The 6,019-nt window shown below is 35.0% G+C and overlaps 1 long non-coding RNA gene across 5 annotated transcripts; it reads left to right on the top strand.

The window, feature by feature from the left end:
- Positions 1-334: 334 nt before the first annotated feature.
- On the top strand, positions 335-2,363 carry LOC113285990. Of its 5 annotated transcripts, none has more exons than XR_003329045.1 (6): positions 335-605; positions 692-765; positions 970-1,169; positions 1,274-1,437; positions 1,535-1,601; positions 1,964-2,363. It is a non-coding gene; the product is annotated as an uncharacterized LOC113285990 (long non-coding RNA). The 5 variants fall into 5 exon arrangements; XR_003329046.1 differs by having other exon boundaries at positions 1,955-2,363; XR_003329044.1 differs by having other exon boundaries at positions 1,745-2,363.
- Positions 2,364-6,019: the final 3,656 nt, after the last annotated feature.

Below are 6,019 nucleotides of genomic sequence, written 5' to 3'. Positions count from 1 at the left end.
AAGTGAAATTACATTTTGTATTGAAGTGTGTGTGCATCACAGATCCGTGCAGTTTTTTTCATTGGTTTTTGGAGTGGAACTGTGGAACAACAGGTACAAGACGGAACGGAAGGCGCATCACGCATGCGTATAGAGTAGTACTAATACTAATATAAAGAAAATAGGCCTTTTCGTTGTGTTTAACAAAAAAATTCAATCGACGTTGATATTACATATTTACCCCTCCATATTTTTGTTTTAGTGTAAAATCATCGTAAATATCTTAAAACGTCAGGGACATATTCGACTTCGATCTTCTTCCGATGTTTTCACTCGAACTGAATCTGAAGGTTGAAGGACAAAACCACCAAAGAGGAAGAGATGGCGAAAATCACCACCACCCTCCACTTCCTTCAGTTTCATCCTCTTTGACTACCACCACCACCACCCTCTTCTTCGTCTTCCTTTCTTTTCGTTTCTTATACCCTGTATACCTACGTTTACTGTAACCCTAAATACCAAATTAGCTAACTTTGATTATAGCTTCGATTTCATTATCTTCCCAATTTCGATTTTAAATCCACATAGAAACATAATTTCACTTTAGGTTAGCAACAAATTTATTGGTAAGTAACATCAATTATAACTTTTTGATTTAATTTTGTAGATAGTTAAGTAACTTCATTTATAACTTTTTGGTTTGATTTTGTAGATGGATCAACGTCGTAGCGCATGACTTGGTGTTTTGAATTGATTTCTAACCTCCAACCCTAAATACCAAATTCGGTAAAAAGTTCTTCTCCTTTCTTCTCAAAATTAAACCTTCAATTTTATAGTTTAGTAATAATCCCTAAGTAACTTCAGTTATAAATTCAATGTTATTATCCTCCCAATTTCGATTTTAAATTCACATAGAAATAGAATTTCAGTCTTAGTAAGCAACAAACCTAAAACATCATTTTCGATTTTGTTAATGCACTTGATTTGTAGATGGATCAACGTAGAAGCCCAAGACTATTGGAGCTAGCTCGAATTCGAGTGCAAGCCGAGAGTGGTTGCGGACAAAAAAAAACTGTTGCGGAATGCTCAGTATAAAGCGAAACAAGAGAAAATGACTTTCCATGAAAGATAAGCATTGAAGGAAAGATGTCGTTTTGCTTATCTCAAACGAATTGAAGCCAGTACAAATTGTAAGCTTCCTGATTCTATAATGCTCATCCCAAATTTGGTTAATTGCTTACTTACAAATGCAACCAGGAATACATCAGTGACCAGTCCTCATTTTTATCTGTAGGAAAAATCTTTTGGACAAGCTGGACACATGTGAACTGAATGCTCATCTCAAAGAACCATGCTATGGTTGTGCCTCACAACCGTGGTTGATGGAAGTTAAATATCACAACCGAATGAGGTGATCTTGACTGGAAAAATGGCGTTTGTGAACGTGCTAACCAACGAGTAATTTTTTTTTTTTTTTTTTGTAGTTGAATTACCTACTTGCTGCTTTACAGTTATCCATTACTACTTTAATCGATTGCTCAATGTCATTTTGCAGGTTGCGCAATTATTTTGTAATTCCCACCCTGCCCAAACGTTAAGTTGATTGAGAAAATAGTTTAAAGGTAACTACCATTTTGTAATTTTAAGAAATAGAGTTTTTATAGATACCTGTTACAATGAAGATGCGGGTCAAACAAATCAAAAGTTAAAAGAAATGAATAAGGTTACAATAGCTTTTAGAGATCGCTATTTATGTCTTGCACAGAATGTACTGGATGGACTGCAAAAGGGAAACGTCAATTGAAGGATTTGATGGCAAACAAAGAAGATCTTGACCCCTGAAGTGCATGTGGACATTTTTCTTCTTCGTTCACATTAAACGTTATATGAATTTTTTTGGTCAATTTATTGTCTTAATTTCCTTTTAAATTATTCAGAACTTGAATGTGTCTTTTACTATTGAACTGAATAACAGATGTTGCAGGTGCAGATTGCAGGGTGGCTACATGATCGCATAGTAGTACATGTGGTCAAGGGAGAGAATGATTTTTCTATTCATCTAATTGGTGCCTTGGATTTTTGTCATTCTTTCAACAACATAAACAATGGAGACTCTGAATCAGAGCTTTAGAATCATCGAGCAAACTTGACTTCGGCAGTGGATTGATACCACAACGGATGGCAGTCAACAATACTTGCTCGACTTTGACAGTTGATTGATGCCACAACGGATGGCAGTTAAACATTCAATCTCCTTAATTTGAAGCCGGAGAATTGTTTATGTAAATGACTACTTTGAATTGAGAGGTTTTGAATGAAAAGTTTGATTGGTAGATCTATCAGCCTGGAACATGTAAATTCAATGAAATTGTGTTTTTTTAGAACTGTTTATATGCGTCGCATGTGCCTGCAGTTATGTTTTGCAAGTTTTTTTAACAAAACAGCCGGAAGCAATGCACAATCTTCGGCCCAAGCGACATGTGCATTGCGCGTGCGTGTTATGCTAGTAATAATAAAAAAAGTTCTCATGAAATCTAGTTTAATGATGTTGCAATAATTTTTATAAAATGCAATAGTGAATCCAACGACTTAACCACTGTTTCACAGTGACATCTGCTGATGAGACCAACTTAAGAGTCTAGTTTGATGTGTATTGAGATACTTATGATTAGAAAACCTTCTTAATTACCCACATTAGTTTTAGTAAGATGGAGAGAAGTACATTACTACATTAATTGATCTTTTGTTACAGTGAACTTGTCCAATTAGTTTGAAAATTACATGTAATTCCAAAATATATAAGTCCAAATCAATCCATATAATGTCGCTAACTCGTCGTTTGGATTATCAACTTCACTAGAAATTTTTAGTTATTCTGTTCGGACATATTTGCTTCATTTAGTTCCATTTTGCTTCTAAAACATTAAGACCTCGGGATCGTACTTGCTCTAAACTGATTGTAGGTACTCTTTGTGGACATCAGATTTCCAACAATCCATGTGAAAATTTATGTTTTAATAGCTTGTTGTTTTCCCCTCATCACTATTTTCCCTTGGGAACTTCCCTTGATCCTTCGTGTTTGAAATTAAAACTTATATTTGGAAGTTACTTCTGAATTTGGTTCATTTCTATTTGCATTCACAGCTCTTTGTGCACCGATTTCTTCTTGTTTAGAGTTGTTCTACAATTGCGTTTGTTGTAACCTTCAGGCCGTTATTGTTGCAGGCAATGACTTGGAATGAAGCCATATATAATAAATCATTCATTGTCCACAGTTTTACCGCGCTATTACTAGAAATGTACTTACCGATCATAATCACTGAAATTTGTTATAGAAACTTTTGGTGATGTTTTTGTCATGAAGTTCAGTGAAGTATGCCTCAATCTTCAGCGAAGTTTTGGATTTTTGCAATACAGAATATTCTCAAAGGTAAAATATCTCTCGCGACATAAAGCGAGACGTCCAAGGAGCAGCGGTTAAGCAATTCGCCACATGGCCGGGCCAGAATCCTCCATTTGTTACTACAAGTCAGGAGAAGTCATGCATTTCGGCCAGAAGATTCCGTTATTTGGGCCCCACAGTTCAGTCTGTTTTCGCTACGGAGCAATGGTCACCGTTACCAATTCAAATCATCATAGGGTTCGGTGGGATTTTTTGAGTTAAATAGTTAATGCCAATGACAATGGAGGATTAAATGCTCTGAAATAGGATCGGTGATATTTTCATAAATCAGCTCCATAACACTTATTTAGCTAGTTGTCGACTTAACACTGCGAATCTGTTGAAGAATGCTACAGTTCTGTGCTTTTGCGGAATAGAGGAAAAGGATGGAGGACACATGATGAGAGGGGGGCGGGACATAAATCCCATGAGCCAAAGACAAAGATACAAAGGTGACCACACGTTATGACCCACGTGGTGGACTCATGGCAAAATCAGCGTCTTTAATTTGCGGTGGGTAGGTGTTGTTGATTAAATCAGACGCTCAGGAAGGTTTTCTTAACATCAACATCAAAAGATGTCAATTTCCAAAAACACAAGGACTCACATTCCTAAACTTGTTGCTATCGCTTACTAGGTTGCAAGAGGCATTTCCATGTGAACATCTTTTTGCATACAAATACGGTCTGGAATAAATGTATCATGCTAAATTTCAAATAGAGCAATTCTGGGAAGAAATAGATTTGTTTTTTTAGTTTAGTTGCGTTATGCATTGGTTGATAGAAATAACTTGCTAATTACTAGTTCCTAACATCCCAGCGAATTATATATATTTATGTCTAGGCCTATTCCTATGTACATGTAAAAAAAAAACTGTTTGGCATACCAGGTGGCATGGCAAACCAATTGCGCCATTATGAGAAAACCACTAAACGATAGACCTTCTAGCGAGTGATATTATGAATAACGCCAGCAATAATCACTCTATCGCCATCGACAATCACTCTAGCGCCAAAGGCTAGTTCTTTATCACTATAAATATGTAACTTTCAAACTCAAAACTTACCCCAAATTTTTTACACATTTTGTTTCTTTTTCTCAATCTATTCTCAATCTAATTTAGTTGTTTTATTTTCTCCAAATGGCACAATTAACCCAACTTGATTCGGCAAAGCAACTTGATTTTTCTGGAGTAGTGCTTGAAGATGCCGTTAAGAAGATATGTGGTCATTATAAAGAAATAGGTAAGAAGCAAAGAAGTCTTCAAATTTTGGATATTAACCAAGTCAAAACCGCAACTAAGAAAAGACAAAGAAAATTTCAAGGCAAAACAAATTTGAAGTCAAAGAAGAAGATAAACAAATGAGACTCCGTTCATGAGCGCACTAATTGGAAGTTTTGTGAAATGAAGAAGATAAACAAGATGGAGAACATTGTCCCAAATTTTTATTTTTAAAGTTTAGTTATTTTTATTTTTCAAATTATTATTGTCTAGTTTTATGTCTTGTAAAATGACTATTAATGATTAATTCGAAGTTTGAATTTGAAAATTAAGTTTAATTCTATTTAATCCAATCTTAAATTAGAGATACACTTAAATAAATATTAAAACTTAGGACTTAGACTAAGTGGACAATTAAGAAATTAAAACATTGTTGGACAATATTTGGGCAAGTATCTTAAAATCTCGAAACAACTTTTAAATGCAAAGTCTTTTACGTAGATGCGACGATATTTCATCATGCTTTCACCACTCCTCATGTTTTGACCTTCTTGATGAATTAAAGCAACATACCTAGTTACTTCCTGATTGATTGTAGTGAAACGCTGAGTCAACTCTGAAACATCACGATTGTTGAGGTTCATTGTTTGTTCTTAAAATTTCCCAAAAATCATTTGTCACAATGCTTGGGGATGAAATGCATCCTAAGTAAAATAAATATGATTCCTGCAAACACATTCATCTTCCACAATAGTGAATTTTGGTTTTTGCCTCCTAATTTGACTTCTCCTAATTTCACTTTCCACATTGGCACGATCAACAACTCTTCGATTTGCGGTAGCACGTTGGTTTGCTACAAACTCAGCGAACTCAGCATTGTTCATATTATCAGCCATGCTCTCTGAGGAATTGGAAGAGTGATCAAAAGTATTGGAGATTGAGAAATTCTAGAGAGGTTTAGAATTCTGGTGTGAGTTAAAATGAGTTTGAAATTATGTATTTATAGAGGGAAGAAATAGTAGCCGTTTGGAACTTTCTCTATAAATAGAGACCTCACCCTGAATGAGGTTTAGAAAAGTTACACTAAAGTATCCTAGCTAAATTGGGGCATATACCACTTAATTGGGGCTTATAGCTAGATGACAAAAAAGGTCACAAGAAATCACTTCACACCACCCCTTATCAAAATAATTACCAAACTTCCTATTTTACCCCTGATTAATTATCACTAATTAATCGTATTGGGGGTTATTTTGTTTTGGATGTGAGATTAACTAATGTTAGAAAGTTCATCAAAACATCAACATTTTGAATATTTTTTCGTAAAAATTACTCAGAATCGGTTTACGTTAATTCACTTGTAAACCGATTCTGGA

Source organism: Papaver somniferum, chromosome 6 (assembly GCF_003573695.1).
Source record: "Papaver somniferum cultivar HN1 chromosome 6, ASM357369v1, whole genome shotgun sequence".
NCBI classification, from domain to species: domain Eukaryota; kingdom Viridiplantae; phylum Streptophyta; class Magnoliopsida; order Ranunculales; family Papaveraceae; genus Papaver; species Papaver somniferum.
The sequence above is the reverse complement of the archived record's forward strand: the minus strand, read 5'-3'. Positions and strand labels throughout refer to the sequence as shown.